The sequence below is a fragment of the Parasteatoda tepidariorum genome, chromosome 3, assembly GCF_982258835.1.
Source record: "Parasteatoda tepidariorum strain Cologne lab strain chromosome 3, Ptep-v5.0, whole genome shotgun sequence".
NCBI lineage: Eukaryota > Metazoa > Arthropoda > Arachnida > Araneae > Theridiidae > Parasteatoda > Parasteatoda tepidariorum.
In genome coordinates, this window is record NC_141757.1 from 58,956,649 (window position 1) to 58,979,724 (window position 23,076).

The 23,076-nt window shown below is 28.4% G+C and overlaps 1 protein-coding gene across 1 annotated transcript in view; it reads right to left on the minus strand.

Annotated features, from left to right (window-relative positions):
• LOC107438938 (uncharacterized) overlaps positions 1–23,076 on the minus strand; it is a 150,686-nt gene that overhangs the window by 97,714 nt on the left and 29,896 nt on the right. Inside the window, exon 2 of the mRNA XM_021147419.4 lies at positions 2,333–2,485. The gene's annotated coding sequence lies outside the window, so the exon portion shown is untranslated. The remainder of the gene's footprint in view (positions 1–2,332; positions 2,486–23,076) is intronic.

A 23,076-nucleotide genomic window follows, 5' to 3' on the forward strand; every position in this document is an offset into this window, starting at 1 on the left:
TTCTCTCTGGCAATTACGAAATAATTTTGGAGCGAGGCTGCTTTCAGTTAAATCGTAGGTTTGCCTCATCATTGCCTGACACAATTTGTTAATTTATTTAAAATGAGATCAATGATAGTAATTGTGATGGAATGGCAATGCAATGTTTTAAATATAAAGTCAATTATTTTATAAAAACTATAACGCTGTTTGAAACAAATGCATTTCATATGGAATTTTTTTCGAATATTAAAATATATTAAAAATGATTGTACATACAATTATTATTCCTTACATACAATTTCTTTTAGTTTTTAATATAAAAAATAACTAACTAAAGGTTATTAGAAAATTTTCCACTATCCCACAATCCCCATTCACACTATTTTCATTATCAATTAAAAATGCCTACTTAAAAAAGCGTTATTAATATAGATATTGTTACAGATATATATATATATATATATATATATATATATATATATATATATATATATATATATATATATATATATATATATATATATATATATATATATATATATATATATATATATATATATATATATATATATATATATATATATATATATATATATATATATATATATATATATATATATATATTTCGCATTTTTAGAACAATTTAAATTTTCAAACTTTGAGGTGGTCTACACTGTTAGAAATTTTTCGGAAAAAATGGTTGAATAAAAATTTTTTTGTGTGTAATTTTACAATCTTCAAGCAATACTATCAAGCACTCTTGAAAAAGATGGCAATAAAATTTTTAACTGTGAGAAAACCGTTTATTAAATGTTTTCACCGAATACTATTAAACAATCAGAATTTTATCGCACCAACTAAGCTCACTAAGCAGCCAAATGTCTCCAAACTGTATAAAGAAAAAGCATCATAGTATTATTTATTTAAAACAAATTATTATAGACTCCTTTAAAACACGCTATGAAATAAACTGATATAAAATTTTAAAACAAATATCTTGCCATAATTATTCCGTGACGATTAGACTTGAAATTTTAATTTTTCAAAATGTTATAAAGATTTGTGACAGCGCTTTGCGGAAATAAAAATGTCTAATGACTAATTTTAAAGCTCTTTAAAGACCTAGTGTCCCGAGGTGTCCCGGGTTACTTAATGACCAATACAAGTCATTTGAGGATACTGAAGGATACATAAGGGCAGGGGATGAGCTGCTTAACAGGTGATGTATAGGAACTTACTAAAAGTCAAAATGAAGGAGTTTTACGATTTTCACGCTTTGTTTAGAAACATGCGCCCCGTGTTCTTAAAAAAACACAACATAAACTTCGTATCTGTCACAGATTTGTGGTTGAATTTTTCTTACAGCTTGTATTTGTTTTTACTTCTTTTTTTCATTATTAAATCAAAAAATATACAGAAAGGCAATGTGTAATAATAAGTCATCAAACAAGTTGTTCTAGTTTCCATAAAACACTGCAATATAAATTTTAAAGACTTACTGAATTCCCATTTTTTTTTCTTCTTAAAAATGTTGGGAATTGAAGGCTTTAGTGAATTCATTTTTTAAAGTTCTTTGAATTAAATTTCCATTAAGGCTAATATCTTTTTTAAAAAAAAACAATTGCAATGCTGTTACTGTTGACTGCTGAACGTACAATGTTAATTCCTCCGAAATTACTGAAAAATATACTGCTAAAACCGCTGTTGTGTAAAGCTTTCAATTAATCAGTGCTATTCGTATAATAATGTGATTATCATTAATTCATATAAATTCTGATCCTTGAACGAAACTGTTAATATTTTGATCATTTAATGAATCTTTGTCAATTTTGTTTCAGATAACGGAATAGTTTTGGAGCATTTTATGCATTTCGATTTTGTTCTCCGTTTTCTTATTACGTTGTTTTTCAATAAGTTTTTTACAGTATGTTTATTATTTTTGAATGATAGAAAAAATATTTTAAATTGATTGAAATTAATTATCATTTACTGAGCTTCAATTTTGAAATGAGTTTTAGACTAATATTTACTTTAGATTTAGATAAAATTTTGAAATATAAAAAAAGGTTATAAAAAAGTTCCAATTACAAGTTTATCAATCAAATTTATCAATTAAAGAAAAGTGACTTTAATTCAATCTAAATACATAATTAACACTAAATTTTAATTTATCAAAATGTCATAAATATTTGTGTCAGTTCTTTGCAGAAGTAAAGATATATCAAATAACCAGTTTTAATAGGAATAAATTAGAAGTTCAGCATAGAACGTAATCTCTAAGGCAATATTATCAATGTGAATTCTAAGCATATTATTAGAAAACTAAATAAAATTAATGATTCAGTCTTACCTAAAACTGATGATTTTTCTTTCCTTTTTCCTGATGACAGTATAGTTTAATTAGAAATCCATAGGAGTTTGTAATTCTTTTTGAAATCAACTTAAAAGTTATTTGAATTGCCTCATTTCATCAAACTGTCTCACCATACCTTCCTATTTTGGCCTAAAAAAGAATTATATGAATGAATATGTATGAAATATAAAAATATATGAAGTACAAAAAGCATCAAATACTCTATGTTAGAAAAGAGGCTTTTGAAGGTTCCAGTTATTATACAACGTATAGATAAAAATAAAATGTCATATAATTCAAAATTTCAAACGGCATGTAAGAGAAAATATCTATAAGTTTTAAAGTATTTTTTTCTTACTTCAATCAGTTTGATACTTTTATTGATTAATAAAATACAGTGAAAATCAACATATAATATATTTCATATCACATAAAACATGAAATATCTTTGTAATATATAAAAGCATTTTTTAATTAGCTCATGGATATTTTTTTTACAATTTTGTAACAAAAAAATTCCTTATGCTTATAACTGCGAAAAACTTAATGTTATATAGAAATATCTTCATAGATAGAATTCTTTTCTAAGTTATAATTAAGGACTTCTTGCTCAACTAAAATTTTAAGTTTTGCATAACACAAAAATAATAATATCAAATATCCCTCAGGTTATTAAAAAATCTATATATATATATATATATATATATATATATATATATATATACAGATGGATGACAAAATAATACGAACACCTGTGAAAAAGTGTGACTTATTTCACACCTGCAGTACAGCCGCGCCACCTGCAACAGAAGTCTGCCACCTAGTGAGCGTGAAGAGGATGCTATCAGTCTCTCAACATTAGTCACCTGTGTTGCATGAGTTTATCTAACAAGCTTTTATAAGGTGAAATGTCTGACCTGTCAGAATTGCAAAGAGGGATGATTGTTGGGGCGTGTTTAAGTGGAGCATCGGTGACAGAAACAGCAAACCTTTTGGGGTTTGCAAGAAGTACTGTATCAGCAGTTATGACAGCATACAAGAAAGAAGGTAAGACGAAGTCTTCAAAGCAAAACAGTGGCCGAAAGTAAAAGCTTGATGATAGGGATAGACGTGTCTTGCAGCGCGTGGTCGCTCGAAAACACAAGCAATCGTTATCCGAGATACCATCAGACATGAACAGTCATCTTCAGGATCCCGTTTCAACAAGAACTGTTCAAAGAGAACTTCATGCAGCGAACATTTATGAGAGAGTGGCAATTCGTAAACCCTCGGTGACAGCAAACAATGCTTTCAAGCGCCGTCAGTGGTGTAGAGGTCACAAAGGCTGGTCCCCACAGCAGTGGCAGCAGGTAATATGATCCGATGAATCATCCTTCACCTTATTTCAGACCACCGGACGCGTTTATGTCTGGAGATCAGACAAAGAAGCGTTTGATCCTGAATGCTTCTAACCAACTGTGAAACATTGAGGTGGCTCCATTATGGTTTGGGGTGCGATATCTTGTCGTGGTCTTGGGCCACTAGTACGTCTGCATGGGAGAATTAAATCTAATGACTATCTAAGCGTTCTAGCGGATCATGTTCATCCTTTTGTACAGACTGTATTCCCTTGAGAGAAACCGATTTTTCAAGACGACAATTCCCCTATCCATACCGCTAGGTGCGTTCAAACATGGTTCGAAGAGCACGACAATGAAGTTGAACATCTCGCCTGGCCCCCTCAGTCTCCGGACTTAAATATTATTGAACATTTGTGGCAATATTTGGAGTCTAAACTTCGTTCCCGATTCCCACCTCCATCAAATCTTTTGGAATTAGAGGCCGCTTTGCAAGAGGAATGGCTTAATATTCCTTTAAACGTTGTCCATGACCTTTATGCATCTATCCCACGTCGTATTAAATCTGTAATTCAGTCAAAGGGTGGTCCAACTCCTGATTAATAAAGATTTTCTGATATTTCACAGGTGTTCGTATTATTTTGTCACCCATCTGTATATATATATATATATATATATATATATATATATATATATATATATATATATATATATATATATATATATATATATATATATATATAATATATATATATTTTCCAGTTTTCCTTTTTTTCCAGTTTTTTCCGGTTTTTTTAAATAAAATTTCCTCCTTTTTTTTCTTTTTTTTCTTCTTTTTAAACAGTTGTTTGTTACATTTTTTTACTTATTATTTCCCCCCCTTTTTCTTCATATGTCTATAATTTTTCTTTGTTTTATTCTACATTTTGAACTTATATATATATATATATATATATATAATGTACTTCACATTACATAAAACATACAAAGTGTATATTTAATAAATAAAAATAAGCAATATTTTTTATTTACTCGAGATTAAATTTTTCTTTACAATTTCGTAACGAAAAAATCCCTTATATTTATAATTGAAAAAGAATTAACGATATAAAAAACATATTTTCATCGAATTTTTTTTCTAAGTTGCAATTAAGGACTTATTGCTCAACTTAAATTTCAAGTAAGTTACATAGCATGAAAAAAAGCACGAAAATCCCTCAGGTTATTTTAAAAATCGATGCCTTCTATTATGAAGAGCTACCTTCAAATTTCAGCACAGGCATATGTCGCTTGAATTAACCATTCTATAAATTCAGCCCGAAGTAATATCTCATTCTCTGATGATCCCTTTTTTTTATTTAAGAAAAAAATGAAATCATAGGGGAAATGTGATTCCCCCCGGAAGAAAAAAAAATAATAAGTAGTTTCAAATAGGAAAAATATTCCAATCTCCCGTTTCAGAAGGGATTATGAGTTGTTAAAAAAGAATTTGTGACACAAATCTCTCTCTCTTCCTCTCTACCGTTCTAAAAGAAGGGATAGAGAAAAAATAGATACGGGAGATTTGTTTGAAATGATTTTTATGTTCTTAGTTGTTATTAAAATTGTAGTGATTTTGAGAGACAGTTATCCACTAAATATGCTCTCATTTTCTTTGGAAGAAAGATTTTTTTTAGCTTAGTTCATTAAATACTTGAATTGAAACATTATTAAAAAAGGAATCCATGGCATAATTGAGTGGTTTTTCCGTCAAATTTGTAATATGCAAATCTTCCCAACAAATCTTTAAAGTGAAACTTTAATCTTGTATGAATTTTTGTATTTTGTTTCGCATTCAAAATCGTGCGTGTTTTTAAATGGAATACACATCATTTATGAGATTAAATGATTTAAAATGAATCAAAGTTTCAAAAAAAAAGACAATCTCGCATCAGTTGAAAATATTTTGCATTCTCTTTTTCGTTTTAAAAATTAAATACTGCCGAACTCGTCATAGCTTATGCGATACATTGTAAAAAATTTTGACTCACGGTTGCGACAGATTTCGATATTGAGGAAACTAAAAATTTTTACAATGCATGTTGTCACATTTTTTTTACTTACTTTCTTATTTTTGTAGTTTTATTTATTTGTTGTTTCTTTGTTTACTGACAGCACGTTTTTTATGCATATTAGTTTCAATTTATGGATTCATTGCAAAAACATTTCGTTTAAAAAACAAGCCCATTTTTAGTAGTAATATAGTTGCACAGATTCTTTCAAACAGTAGTTATTTTGTCAATTTTAAATTACTTTTGCATGATGACTACAAGTTTGTACTTAAAATCGTACTTGGTATTTTTTCTTCAGTGTAGAAATAGTGAGATATCTTGCAGATCATATAAGAATATAGTGCTTGAAAATGTATCTGATTTCAAATAAGGTATAATTATTCTAAAGCTTAATTTTATTTATATTTTTTAGCAGACTTGCACAGTTTTGAACTATTATAATCAGAACACTATAAATTTTAACCTCAATGAAATTATGCTTACTTGGTTATATGCAACTAACGCAGTATATATAATGATTTAAAAAACAACTATCACATAAAATTTATAATTTTTAAACATTCATTTCATTTATCACTTTTAAAAATATTATTTGCTGTTAAAAAATTTCATCATATAAAAAGTTTAATTAATAAGTATTGAAAAATACAATTGTAAATGTCTGTTTAAGAAAACATAACTGAGAAAAGTTAAATAAAATAAAAGTTAAAAATACCAAAGTTTCCTATTTTATTAAAATTGAAATTAATTACTTCTTAGAAATGTTAAAAAGCACCCTTTCTCTTTTTCAACAAAAATTTTAGGTCTTGCAAATTATCAAAACTCAAGTGCTTCATAAATTACAGAAATTAAATAAGTAAATAATACACAAGTATTTTTTGATAAAAACAAATTCAAACGACAGTTCAGCATAATCATGCTCAACAGTAACAATGAAAATATTTAGCAAATGGAAGTTAAAAAAATCTTAGAATTAACTAAAATTTTGATTTTACATGTTGAAAATTTATTTTCTTCAAGTTGAATAGATAATGCAATACTTTAATAATATATTAATAATAAACAATTTCAATGAAGAGTTGCTGATTATAAACTCGCAGTATTTATTTTTGTTATTTTTATTTTTTTACTTTCTTTACTCTTTCAGTTTTCGTTTTGGTCTAAATATTAACGTTAAACAAATCGCTACTTTTATTTTTATTGTTTAAACAAAACTTTTAAAAATAAAAGTGTAATAAAAGTCATTAATAATGATGTGACATTGTTCCACTTAGTTACAATTTGCAAATTGTGCACTTTTCCCAACTTAGAACAAGCTTCATTGAAATTATCTGCTTGCTAATCACCTGCACCTGTTTGTTGGCCTCTTTGATCGACACGTGCAATATTTTTTGTCACTGTTCGGTTTTAGTTGTAACATGCTTATGCACTGACTCTTTCGAAAATAAAATCTGGTTATAGTATTAAATTGGGCAGAAACAGGCCAGCTAAAAACTAATATTTGTTGGCAATCACAAGCTTTAGTATAAAAATCACGACGCTCCCAGTGAAATAACTTTCACGTAATGACTATTGTAGCATAACGTTAAACCCTTCTTTAATATTTTTTTCCTTGACTCTCCGAGTGGGGCCATGCCACCTTAACACTGTAGAAGCTCACCATACCCCTCATACATTTTCATCCTGTTGCTCCAGCGAGGGGATAAAATATGTTTATTCCGTAACCAAACCAGATAAGATTACTGCAAGAGTTTATTCTAATTGGAAAATGTGCGCTCACAGTGCTGTTTTTTTAATCGAATATTCCTTCGAGTTTAAGAAGTGCCATGCCTTTTGATGAATTTGCCATAAATCCAGACAAACCAGCTTGCAGTCCAGGGATATAGCATCTTTTTATTTTTATTTTTGATTACCTGTTGTTCTTGATCACTCATCTTCAAAGGTAGAAATGTCAACTGAAATAAATGCACACCTCAAAGATGAAAAAAAAAATAAATAAAAGCTTTTTGGACTGGACACTATCTGCATCCATACTCATCTTTTTGCAGATCGTATTTTTTTTCTGATAATATTTTATATTGTTAATATAATTTTTAAAATGAGTTTTGCGAAAGCACTTGCACTACCATTAAATCGCCATACTATAAGAATTCGATTTTTTTGCATGCATTAATAAATCTAAAGCAGTGAGCAATTAAAATTAACTTTTTAAAAGAAAATTTAACAATTACTTTTGCTAAAATGTCTCTTTATTGAATTCTTACTTAATTGAATTCTTTTAAATTACAAATTACCAAAGTTAATATTTCATTTATGGCACAAGTACACATAATATTTTTTTTCATAAATATTATCTTGCAAATTTTTTATCTTTTACACAAAGTGCTTTGACAACTGATTAGCACAGTCTGCATTGTTTTGTAAGAAAATACAAAAAAGTATGAAAAGACAACTAAAAAAATACTTTTCAGGCACAAATTCAATTTTCCAGACAATTTATTTACATTCACTAAAATTTGTTTGTATAAGACTATTTATCAAAATCTTGAAAAGGTTTGTTATTAGAAAATATTTTATATATTTGCATGTAAATAACAATTTTTAAACTCTAGCAAAATCAAATGTAAACAATACTACGCAAACTAATCAACTCAAAGAGCATTAAAAATACGAGACTTTTGACTTTATTTTGAAAAAGTGTGCATATGTGTACTAAGCCAAAATAAAATGTTACATTAACTTGTCAAACATCTGTCTAATTTTTTTTTATAATGGCGAAAAATATAAAATCATTTTCTCCCAATAAATCATCGAACTTGTTCCAAGAACAAGTTCGCACTTATGTTCACCTCAATCAATTTATGTAGTTTGATAAAATGTTTTGCTCCAATCGATAAGAATTTTCATGTCGAGGGCGAGGAAAAACACTGGAAGGGGATGACTTGCACTTAGCACCATATGGCAGCAGGGTTCTAGGGTAATAGGTTCGCTTCCAGTTAGGAAGACAAGAACATTACCCTCGTGTTATGAGGCGAAGCATAAAATTTTCATATTTTGGCATAAGAATATCTTCCAGTCAAGGACAGAAAATCGAGCAAACTTTTTTACACCTAGAGTCTCACTAATGAAATATCGAACTACTTCAGCTGAAAAAAAAGGAAAGAAAACTCAAAGCAAATACTTTGTTTGCTTTTTTTTCTGTAAAAAAATATATGTATATATATATATATATATATATATATATATATATATATATATATATATATATATATATATATATATATATATATATATATATATATATATATATATATATATATATATAATCGATTCACTCATAATACGTTTTTATGTTTCAGGCGAAACTTACTTTTATTACTTACAAGAAAAAATGCATAAATAAATTCAGAGCTTACCACTTTTATGATTGAGGGTGCATGCATGTAACACTATTTTTTAAATGAAATTTCTATCGATCTGCATTGAAGTTTCTTTTATTTATATTTATTCTAATTATTTAACAAGTAAATAAGCAAAACTACATTATGGCAGTTATTTATTTATCAATTTATGGTGAGGATACTTACAAATAATAGTCAAAATAAGTTATGGCTTCGGATTATGAAGTAATTTAGAACAATAGTAAAGTACATATAAATGCTTATTTGATTTATTATTGAAAAAGAACTATTTAAAAAAATTATCTGAAATTTTAGAATTTAAATGTAGTGCACTGTATATCTGTGATTAAATTTAACGTACGAAAATCTATTTTTTTTAAATCCATCAACGATATTTGTTCTGAAATTTCTAACTGTTTCATTACATCGTAAGTAATGACATGAACTTTCAGTTTTCCCTGCAAAGTGCCTCTGGGGCTTTAACAATGTTCAGTCTTAGTTACCCTTTAACTTAAGTTTCTGATTGCTTCATATTTATCAATAAAGTTAACTTTTGACTAAAGTTAACTTTTGTATAAGTTTCTTAAAAAAGGTTTCGTTACCTAGTCCTAATTACCTGAACTTAACACTTTGGCAGATGGGAAACCAGTGTCCCTTTCACATATTCTTTTCTGACACTCTAATTGTAATTAAAATATATTTTGGCTATTTCATTATACAAAACTGCCTAATAGTTACGAAAAAATATCTCTAAGAGTATCAGATTTGTATTAAAATAAAAAATACGAAAAAAGTAGTTTGATTTTTTTTCATTCATATTCAAACATTTATGAATAATTAATTCTGTAATTTTAAAAAATTTGAATGGTGAATAACTGTTTCCCTTACATCTAAATAACTGTAGATACGAGCAAATTTGAAAGATTATTGTTTGGAAGTGATCAGTTTTTGAAAGATTTTGAAAGATTGAGAGAGGTTATGAAATAATGCTTTATTTCATAACCATAAATTATTTAAATGAGAAGTATAATATTTTTTAATTATATTGACCGAAATTTAATACAAACATTGAAAAAAGTTTGAAATTTCGGTGTCAGAGAATTAACTTTCTAGTATGGGAGATCATATCTAGTATGGAGATGGGATACTGTTTCTTCAATCCTCAAATTGCTGCAAAAACCGTCCCTTGACTATTCCGTTAATCCTTTGATCGATTTTAAGTAGTCGCTCGAAGCCTGTTTTGACTATTAGCATGTTAAATTATTCAAAATTCGTATGTATGGGGCATTTTAATAAGCTTCTAGTCTTTAATCAAATTTATTACTTCTTGTAATATAATAATGGAATTAGTATTAGAACAGTCAAAATATCAAAGATTTCATTTATTTTATTTGGAAAAATATTAAGTAAATATTTAACCATAATATCTTGATACTATAACAATGTTTCCTTTTATTTTTAATTAAAAATCTATTATATATAATTCTCTTACGTGGCTCCCAAATTTTGGCTGTATTTCTTTTCCGCCGGTGGCAACGTTTGCTTTGTTTTGAAAACACCAAAGCATTCTGTCTTTTAATGATGTGTTTCTGATCTAATATATATAATTCTCTTACGTGGCTCCCAAATTTTGGCTGAAGTACTTTGTACAACTAAATAAGATTCTTTTCACAACAGTTAAATATTTACTTTATTTTCTTCATTCATAGAGAAAACAGTCGGCAAAGAATTCTGTTAGGTTAAAAAACATTTCGCTAAAAAAATAACGAATTCTAAAAGAAATAAAAATAAACAACTTAAAAAATCAAAATGCTGTTGCCAGCCATAGAATTTTTTGAAAGGTAACTTAGCAACATAAATCAAAATGACATAGAAGCGCAACTACAACTGCTTCTTGAAGAACTTGGCTCATTGATTAAAAATATTGTTTTAATTTTACAGTGCTAACTTTACTTCTACTTTCATTATTGCTATGACCCTCTTTCATTACATTTTACAACTTATGCTAAATTTGAGGACTTTGAGTTGTTTTGTGGTTGAATACTGACATTTAGAAATGTGTACATAAAAATAATAATATTTAGAGGTTAAGAGTTGCCTCAGAAAAATTTGAATTGTTGACATTGAACTTAATGGAAACAATCGTTTTTGTGAAAAATTGAATTGTATTGTTGACATCAAATCTAAAAATATTGTGTTTCAACTTATCAATACTACCTTAATTTATACTTTAGAATTGCCTCGGAGAAATTTGAATTGTTAGCAATAACTTAAACAAAAAGTTTTCTTAAACTTAACTTAATAACTTAAACAAAAAGACAAATACTATATTATAATTTTAACTTTTTCTATGACTATACTCATTTTCTTACTCTTTTCTTTGTTTTTTATACATTTTATTTTTTTGTGATAAAATAAAAAACTTATAGTTGTTCTGCTTCTGAACACAGATGAAAACACAAAATGATGGGCTTCATCAACAATCAAAAATATCTACATTTATTTTACAAATTCCATATTATTAGGGTGGCGCCCTTCAGAGAATTAAAAATACAAAATTATCTTCATCAAAGCCGATGCTTTACATCCGGCATTCAGTGGCAGACTACTATTTCATATTGTTCTACAACACATGGCTTTAGCCCTCTGGTGGGAAAGACTTTAAAACAAAACTTACAACAGTTACTTTTCTCAACAACTGAAATTTAGAATAGTGTGATTAAGAAAAATATGTGAACTGTTTGCAATTTCAAATTAATATTGAAATGTACAGGTTTAGAATTTTCTGCAGTGAAAAGTTTTCGGAACTTCAGTATTCAAAAAAGTATACAAAAACTAGACGTTAAGAACGTATCCAATGAGCGAGTAAAGCGAGCATTGGATTGCGAAGCAATCCGAAATGAACTGTGAAAGCAGTTCTGGGGGTTGGTGAGCGCCAGCGAGCAGGGGGCGAAGCCTCCTAGTTATTTAAATTAATGCAAGTAAAAGCATTAGTCTAATTGTAATATGACTTTCAGATTTGCGCATTTAAAAAATTTGCATTTTATAACTGCGTATCCAGGTGTGACCTTTAAAATCGATATGCAGGGTTGGTTTGAGAACAATCCTCTTAAATATTTTTTCTTTAGTTACATGCCTCTATTAAACTAAAAGTAATGAATTTTATCATGAGGGTTTAATAATTTTTAATTAAATATGCGATTCTGTGATAAAAAAAAACAAGATAAATTTTAGAATTATTCAAACAATAGTAACTTGAATTTTTATTCTTTTAACGAAGAGGAATTTTAAAACTACATTTATTGTTTCCAAAAGCATTTTCCGCATAGAAAAATTGGGTTTTAAAATAAGTGCTGCTGCAGCATTTTATTTTTCTTGAAAATCCATATTCTCGTTTTCTTTTGGAAAAAGCCGTTTATCGACCAATTCTTCGAAAGAGTGCTCTCCAACTACTTTTCTGGCGAAGAGATATGCAAATTCATTATTTTGTTTTGAAAACTCTCTTGGCGAAAACAAACGACACATCATTAGTGGCCTGGATAAAAATCAACGATGGAGGGAAGTAGTTTTCCATAAAAGTCTTCTTCCTTGGCGAAAATCATTGTTCAGTTAAACTCAAATTTGAGTTTGGAAACTGCGCAGACATATATGTTTTATTTTGTGTGCAGAAAATAAACGCTCCATTTAGTTTTCTCCTTGAGTAGATAAAAATCAGTTTTGTTTCGCTTTTGGCTAAAAAAATTTTAGTTTGTACCGTGCAGTACTTTAATCTTTAGAAAACATTAGTCTATTCTTGAAAAGACTAATCACATTTTAAAACACCGGTCCATTCATCTTAATACTTTTATCTAAAGATTATTTTGTCCCAAAACACATAAAACTTGCTTTTTAAATTTAAAACTCACAAAAATATATTACAGGAGGGCAAGTAATTACTTGGATGAATTTTAAAGATACATATTTTTATCTATTACAAAAGCCACAAATTATTTTATGTTAAGAGTTGATCAAAGTTCTATAAAATTCGGCAACGTTATCCATTATAAGTCCCAACACGGAAGACTAAATAAAGCGAATAAACCAAAGCCTGTTTTCCTGCTGCTTTTGCAGTTTAAGAATTACCACCATATTCATCGGACTCGAATCTGATGGATTTTTTATTCATTCATCTTGGAGACGAGTGTTGACATCTCGTTATATTTTAGTATAATTTGAAAATGTTTGAGCAAAGAAAGTGTCAAAACAACCGAAGGTGAGTTGATACCCATAGCAGACAATTGTACGACGTTTACAGATTTCCATTAAGTCCAAAGATAATCACTTTTAACGTTTATTTAAAAATTTGCTTATACTATATTAATACGCATTAAAACTGAAGAGTACATGTACACAGGTTAATACTGGTTCTTCTTGGGTTTATAAATACTTCCATTTAAAATTTATATGTTTTTTTGGTGGAATTCGATCAGAACAATTTTGAACATTCGAAATTTTGTTTGAAAATTAATAATCTTTAAAAATATGAGAGATTTACGGTTAAAGTATGGAGTTCGCACAAATATCCATCCAAATGTTAAATATTTTTTAAATTAAATAATTATCTATTTATTTAATTAAAAATAAATTTAAGAAATATTGAATCAGAAAATGTGCATAAAAGTAAATTTAGTAGGGGTGTTTGGAATGTAATTAAAAAGCTTGAATGGTTCTGCTGTTATAGCAAAGAGTGGTTATCGTGTAGCACCTGATTTTTATCTTCATCAGCAACTTGAAAACCACTGAGATTCAAATCAATACGTGCCAGCCTGCCTGAAAAGCAAATGCGGCTGGTGCATGAAGCTACCACATTGATGCCAGTTTGCTGTTGGTTACCTGCCGTAACCTACATGACTCTTTAGACTACAAAACAATTTAGACTACATGACCCTTAGACAGTATGAGCTCATACATGACTCTTTAATGGGAGTATTTTATTTTTAGAAACATAAATATTTAATTTTTTTTAATTTTAATATTATTAATTATTTCTTCATAGCATTGCTTAAATTGTTTAAGAATAAATATTTCTTGTTTTAAAACACTTGATAACGGAACCAAGCCAATTCCAACAAATTTAAAAAAAATTTAATATCGCAAAAATGTAAATATATTGCAATATTAAATTTTAAAAAAATATTATTTTTTATAGACTTTAGTTTTATCTTCCATTTTTTTTATTAAAAAAAAGAAACACAAAAGCTGAAAATCTATAAAATCTTCTGCAATTTTAAAACTTATAAGAAAATAAAAACAAACAGTTCGTCCTTATGCAATATAAAACATTTTAACAATAAGCTCAAAAAATTATGATTAACTATTCTTGAACCCTTGTATATGAAGATTGACAAATTTCTATATTTTGTAACAACTATTCCCCTTTAAAAATAAAATTATATATATATATGTCTTACAACTATATATTTTTTCTCAAATCTGTCAAAACGAGAAATTGATTTTCAATAAAACTGCACAAACCTGACCTCTTTAAAAGTATTATTTCTCTATGTTTGCATGAACTGCAATTTTGGGATTATTTTCAATCATTAAAGCATATAAATATCTGGATGCATTTATCTTAATACATCAAATACTTGAATGTTTCGAGTAGTTTCTTATTCGATTACAATAAATGCTACTATAAATCCATAACAGCAAATCAATAACTCATTTTAGTCTGAATTGAAAAGCACAAAGCACTCATATATTTGAAGAAAATCAATAAACGAATAGCTTTTCTGTTCATGCATAATCCAATTTAAAGGAAAGTTGGTTCACGCGGAAACACTACAATATTTGACGTCATATTTTATTCATGCATATGTAACTGAATAACGAAAATAAATGAGTTCAGTTTAACCGCATTTTATTTTGAATTGAAATCCATCTTCCCTTTTGTTAGTAAATTATTCAGGCACTGCCATATTTCTCGCAAAATTTCAATTCTCAATGAAATCAAACGTATGACAAATCTACATCAAAACTTAAGATTTGGAATATAAATTAGTAGAATTTTATTTCAAGCACTGTATTGACTCTTTTAAATTATAAATATTGATTAGTTTGATCTTTGGAGTAAAAGAAAATCTGAATTTTAAATTCTTACAACTCATTATGTGACAAATCATTTATTCAAAAAGAAGTAAATATACTAAAATAAATATAATGATACGCAATGTGACTACACCATGTAAAATTAGAGAGATACTTTTACACTAAAACAAACCGTGCTAGCATCTACATTCGACACACAAATAAAAAGAGTGAGAACAGCGAACACAAAAAAGAGGAAAGAGAATGAAAAAAAATATACATTTAGGGCATCGCGGAGTTATGAAAGCCGTGATCTAAGATAAATTCACTGAGAAATAAGCCAAATTTAATAAAAAAAAATTAACTCGGAAATAACTTTTATTCTTTATTTATTTTTGTGACACAATCACACGTCTAAAAAATACTAATAAAAGACATTGAAATGTTAGTTATAAAAAGTTAATAAATAAACCTTTAAATTAAAGATAAGTTTGTATGAATGTAAGTAATCCAGTAAAAAGTTAAACGATTACAACATGACTGTTACAACAATTCAACTTTGAGTTACACTTATGGACTAAGTTTAAAGAGTTCTTTAGAGTTCTAAGAGTTTTAAGAGTTATGTTTTTATGAGACAGATAAATCTTCTTAAATAGTCATTGCTTTTGAAACAAACTTGATACGTTTTCAAATGTGTTATGAATAATAAGAAAATGCTGTTAAAATGTAATGTTAAATTATAAAATAAATTACACGAATAATGTAAAAATATTACACCAATTTTCGTGTAATTTTTTTTATTAATTTTATCATTTTAAACCAGTTTTCTTAGTCTTTTTAAGCATTTTACCTCTTCATTTATTTTAAATAAGTGCTTAAGATTGAATTAAATTTTATTTATCGTGTTATTCGTTGATTGTAGATAATACAAATTAATGTCTTTTGTTGCCTTAACTTGAGATTGAAAAGTCGAAAAGCTTTTTAAAAGTTAGTTAATTTTGGAAGCGATTTTTCTTATTTTATATAACATTTATTTATATTATTAGGGTAAATAAATCTGATTTTAGCAAATAGTTTGGTAAAAGTTTTTTTTCCGTTCAAGAAAAATATTACTTACACCCGTAACAAAATTAACAAGATCCTTTGTAGCTCGGAGGCACTAGAGCTGGCAGTTGCAGTTAACCGCTCCTTAAATGGCTTCTAGTGTACAACCTCATCCATGGACTCGACAACAACAACAATTGACAAGGTACAAAGAAATATCAGAGCTATTTTTGTCAAATTACTTTTAACAACAGGAGCTTCAGCAGACGAAATAATAGCTAGTATTTATAAAATGTTTAGGTTACCAATGTGGCAGCAAGATTGTCTCTTGCTCCAAAAATAAATAAAAAATATTGTGACAAAGAAAATAACTAGAAAATCCTGTAAGCGATATTTACGTCAGATAATTTTCATCATATTAAGCAATATCGTCAATTTACATAAACTTTTGCTTACGCTCTTCTTACATCGCTTATGTAACATAATTCCATCGCTTATATAACATAATCCTTATAATGTTTAGGCATGGAATGTTGTTCTATTGATGATTAATTCATGTATTGTTGATAAGATAATAGTAAAAATTTTTACCATTATCTTATTAAAACTTATAAAGTACCGAAACTTCGGGTCAATCATCCGTAAAATGAATTTCAAGATAACATCCATTTTTACCGTAAAGAATTATACTGTAAATTTTGTAACAATATTTATTTAATTAGAATAATTCAGTGATTTTTCTGCTAATTATAACTGTAAAAATTTCAGTTTAATAGATTTTTTTCCCATTGATGGATTTTACGTTAAAAAGTACCGGCAAACTGAATGCCTGCATGTTTCCTTCAAAGTTGATCCCAAATTTTTTGCAGTGCAGTATTTTAGAAGAAAAAACATATTATTTGATTTTTGTCGTTAAATCATTTAAACAATAACTAAAAACGTGCTTTACTATTTAACTTAGATAAATAAATAATTATAATACAGAAAAAATTTAAATTATTTTAAAAAATAATTAAAAATGATACAATATTTCGTCGTGTGTCCTTTTCAGATTATTTTACTTGTAGGTACATCAGGTTTAAAAATATAACCGATATACTTTTCTGAGATTTCAGAATTAAATATTTATTCCTCGATAAAAATATGAAACGAATGCAATACATTTTAAAAACCCGAAACCAAACAAAAAATATATACCCAAGAGCACAACAAATCAGTAAAATATTTTCTTCAGCGTCTCTGTTTTTCTGTTTTTTATCGCTTTACTATCTTTATCTACTTTTTCACCTCGATTTTCTCCTAGCCGTGGGCTACGTCGAAAGATTCCAAAAAAATCAGAAAATAGATTTGGAACGAAAGAGTTTGGAAAAAAAATAATATTTCAGCGGTGCTTTCTTTCATTGTCGTCTGCCTGGAAGAAAAGGTAACCAAAGTCCAATTTTCTAATGTAAGTTCCAATAGTAACCAGCTCTTGTGCCTTTTAAAGCCAGAAACTACACATTTATTTTTTTTATTTTTTAAAAAAAAATAAAAACAATTTGTATCTTAAACCCCGGTACTGGTTTGAGCCGCAGGAAAAACCATTTTGTGATAGCGTATCGACTTTATGAAACTTTAAAGCTATTAAACCTTGCTCATGCATTGAACATTTTGTTTTTCAACCGTAGTAAAATGCTGGAATTAACTTTTACTGTAATTTTTTTTTATCAAGTTACGGTGAGAAGTACTGCCACCCTGGGTACCCATCAGTAAAATTAACTTTATAGTTTTTGCCGTGAAATTGTGTACCTCAATTTTACAGTGATATTTATTTAACTGCAGTGATTCAGTGAATTTACTGTAAATATAACTGTAAAAATTACGGTATATGACACTTTTTTGTTCCGTAAAATATTACGGTAAAAATGTAATGGCACCCAAGATGCCGATACATTTTGCCACAATTTAATTAGGAAATTTTTCACACCGTTTAGGACCGGTTTTTTTTAAATAGGCAGTTTATATTTTGTTATGGCGAATCAACTTTACGAAACTTTAGTGCTTTTGAACCTTGCTCACGCATGGAACGTATTGTTTTTCAACCGTAGTATGAATTGCGATTTAACTTTCAGAGTTAAATTTTTTATAGGAAGTTTATAGTTACGGCTGTAAGACCTAGTCTATTATATGAATCTATAAAAGGCAATCAGTTATTTATAAAACTAAGGTTTGGAAAAAGATCCGCCATTTATAGTCGCCATTTAAGTCAAGTCACGTTAACCAGTTAAGTAAATCACGTTATGCCAGTTATGTTAAGTCACGTTAGGGTTTCAGATAATTTTTTTTCTTTTAAAAATAATCTTTGACACCCTAAAATGATGACTCGTTCTGAAAACTCAAATTTTAAATTTTTGAGCGGCCTCTTACAATCTTCAGTGTGCGCCTATGCACCGTAAAAAATTCCGGATCAGATTACGATATCGGTGCTTTGAATGCACCATCTTAAAAATCCATTTTTACCGAAAAACATTACATCGTATTTTTTTTTGTCAAGCGAAATTGAGCGTTCTTTCAATACTTTTCCTGTAAGAAGTAACTTCTTCGGATTATTGGCTTGTACTATGCATAAAAATCATCATTGAAGAATTTTATAGCAGTAATTTTAATCGAACATCATTATTTAAATAGTGTGATTCAATATTTTTATGATTATTATTACTGTAAAACTTCTTGTGTATCACATGTTTTGTACTGTCATTTGTTCGGTAAAAATGCATTTCACGGTAAAAAGTTCCGGCACTTTGCATGCTGGAATTTTTCACCGTAATTGATCTGAAATTTTTTACAGTAAAAAAATTTAAAGTGTGATTCTCTCGTAGCCGTATTTTTTTCAACTCAAATTTCAAGCTCAATTCGAAATAATCTTCACTAGCTAAGTTTCATCTGCATATTTATTTTTTTACAGAATTTTGTAGGATTAATTCATTATTATTTTAAAATATCACATAATGTTTTATAATAAATTTTGATGTGAGTTTTGGGAGAATTTCTAAAATGCTACTACATTTTGAAACTCAATTTTAGTTTCCCCTAAACTCTCATTTTCTCTATTTGTAAAACATACATTTCGTCGTACATATTTAGAAAACAATTTTCATCTAAACAAAAGAATGTTAATTCGATCTTGACCTCTTCAAAAATGAGAATTTCATCGATGAAAAACTAAGCGGACACCACTTTGTTTCCTATTGCTTTCACAAAATTCATTTTTACAATTCACTAGTTTTATGATTTTACACTTTCCTCCAAAACTTCATTATTTTCAATTTATTAAGAAAAACATTAAAAAAATTTTTTTTATTATTCCCATTACTAGATTGAAATACCTATTTTTTAATGCATTTCAAATAATATATTATTCAATTTCTTTTAAATAATGTGCGGCCAGTAATAAAATTCTATTGTATATATATATATATATATATATATATATATATATAGATATATAGAATATTTTTACTTGCCTACAAACTAAATTCTGCATCTAATGTAGTTTTCAATACCCTTGTATCTGTAGGGACTTGATGTATAACGCTTACAAACCTAACACCGTAAGTAACTTACTAAATTACTGTTTCCTTCAAGGTACCCTAAAATTTCAGAAAACTCATTCTTTTTTTATTATACTTGGGGGAGAGTGGGGTCAATTGTAGCATTTTTTACTTAACTATTTTTAAATAACAAAAAATCCAATATATTATTAGTATTAATTGACAGACGAGTAAATTAGACTATCCTCTACTAGAAAAAAAAACTTATTTTAAATGTTATTATCTTAGTTATTAACAATTTTTGACAGTCGTGCACTCGTTACAATTGTCCCCACTTACGGGGTCAATTGTTACAGTTCATAAATTCAAATGAAACATAGTTAATTATACATATTATCATATCTGTGGTATATTTTCTATTGATCAAAATAATAGTGATATTTTAGGAGTAAAAATAATAATGAGCAGAGACCTAAAGGGTTAAACTTTTAACTTTAAGGGGCTAAAAATTTTAATTTATGCTGTGAAAGGTGACAAATAAAATAATGCACATGCAACTTAATGTAAATGATATAGGAAACTATTGGGGCTCTTAAAGAGTTAAGTAATGGTTTGTAAACATAAGATTATTTATTTTCAGCTCTTACAATCGTCCCTTTACTTATTGTTACAATCGTCCCCAAGACGCTATTTCAGCTTCATTTGTTAAAAACAATGCTTGTTAATTAACAAAACTAATTTTTTTATTGAAATGTTAATTAAGGTGTCCACTTACATATTCGGTTAATAATTTTCATTTGTTTAAACAAAATTACTTTGTTACAATATAATATTCTAATACCAAAAAAAGTACTTACGTTGCATGGAAATATCTTTTGTGATGTAACTCTTTCAAAAGTACATAAAAATGGTTGCCAGCAGGGGTGTACATGTAAATTTATTAAATACACCTTGTGCGCCACCTAGGAACTGAATCTAGAGCCCGACACTCGAAATTTTTGCTCTGTTACAATCGTACCCTGTTACAATTGACTCCACTCTCCCCTACTGTTTTGTACTTAATACGTACCTTAATACCAATATATTGTGATGTTGCAAAACTGGTTCACCGATATAAAAAAAAATTTTAGTAAATATTTTTCCAGTCGAAAAAGAATCTTCTTGTCAATCAAAACTGTATTTATTTAAAAGAAAAAAGACTCCTCTAACTACCAAAGGTTTTTTATTTAGATTTTTATTCTAATCCTAGCATATTTGATTTGTTTAGTAAAACCCTTTTTAAATTTATATATAATTATACATTCCAAAAACAGACTTAAACAAATGCAAACAAAATTACTCCTGCCAGATATCACTTCTAGATAATATCTTTATTCACTAATTATACTCCTTTACAGATAATATAGTTCATTTTAGTATATAATACAACACGTCTAATTTTTCTAGCCTCTTCAATTTTAGTGATATACCTTCAACCATCAAAGATTCCATGAAGAATTCAAATGTCTAATTAAATAGCAAGATGATTCTTCTGAACGAAGAAGATAAGGAAATCAGTTACTGCAGATGCTGAAATTTTCAGAGAAAATAATGACCCACCATTTCCCTTCAACGGACATAATAGTTCTCAGTTCAATAAATTCAGAAAAATGGCAAGTTCTATGTTTCGAATAAAATTTACTTTTCAAAGTTCTTGGCGGTAATTATTTGCCAAGGGAGTTTCTGGTGAAATATTTAACGGCAAACTGTTAAGGGCCCCCGAAGCTTCCCTCATTAATTTTAACAACCTCTCTGGTGAGCAATCATGATAGCTTCATGTTGAATTTTAGATGGTATGCAGAAGCTGTGAAAACAATCAGTAAGGATTTCAAATATTCAGAATGATTTAACTATAGAACTATGATTGTAGGTGGTTTAGAAATCTTTCAATAAAGGAATTTATACTTGTCATTAACAAAACGGTTTTGGCGTTTATGAAGGATTTGAGTTATGTATTTGTTAGGCTACGGTTTTTTTGCCGTATTAAATTGCAATATACGCAGTTAACTCTAGAACTATGATTGTAGGTGGTTTAGAAATCTTTCAAAAAAGGAATTTATGCTTGGCATTAACAAAACGGTTTTGGCGTTTATGAAGGAATTCGAGGTATGTATTTGTTAGGTTACGATTTTTTGCCACATTAAATTGTAATATAAGCAGTCAGCAACTTAATGATATAACTATTAAATTGATCATTTAAGACCATGAGGGGCTGAAGCACTTCAGCATACTCCGAGAATTTGCGTACTAAAAATTGAGTATACATATTAGTACCAGATGTGTAATACTAAAGTACCATATGGAGATCACGCCAGCGTGATCATGGACCAAAAGTGTCAAAATGGAATGTTTTATAATACCGTGGGTAATGAGGGGAGAATCATGTGATCATAGTTCTGAAAGGATAACAGAAAATATGGAAACTCACTTGTCAAATAATTGGAGAAAAAAAATCTTTTATGTTCGATATTTCTTATAGTATTTTGAAAATCGCGCAAACATCTGCAAACTAGTGTTTACATTGCTTGTTCAAATATTTTCTAATTAACTATACGTTTTAAAGCAAATTAATTAATTACTGATTAACAAAAATTATATGTTTCATATGTGATAAAATTTCGTAAATGTGGTAAAATTTGGGTATTTCATCATGATACCTAAGAGTATATGGCATAAAAAACCACTCATTAGTAAAGTTTACTTTTCAGTCTTGTATTTGTTACGAAATGCGTGGTAGTAAGAGCTATAATTTTGAAAAGCAGAATTTTTCAGTAAGCCGTTACCACTTGAATAGAAACATTACAAAACGATTAAATGGCCGATATTCTTGCTAAGGAGGGTTAAAGGATTACAACAACTCCCTCTTCCACACTAACTTTTTTGGAGTTATACTCTCTGGAAAAATCAAAAATCTCGGAGGAGTGGAAAACACCCCCAAACCATAATTGGTGCAAGGTATCAAAACCAGCTTTGTCCCTTGACTTTCCATGTAACAGACGTACCCGGACTGTTCCAACGAGGCTAGCTAGCGATCACATCAGTGCCTCACTTTCAACGAGGGCAGGAAAACCTTCGTCACCTGCATTAAGTGACAAATTCATCAGACTTTACCTGAGCACCTCATGAATTGCGTGGGACTCTCTAAGGAGGATCTCTTTATCAATCCTCTCCTAGTCTTCAACTTCCTTTCAGTCAACGAGCTCGTGGAACTTGTCTGACTCCGTCAGACAGAGAGCATAAGCAACGACAACAACAACAGCAAAAAAATGA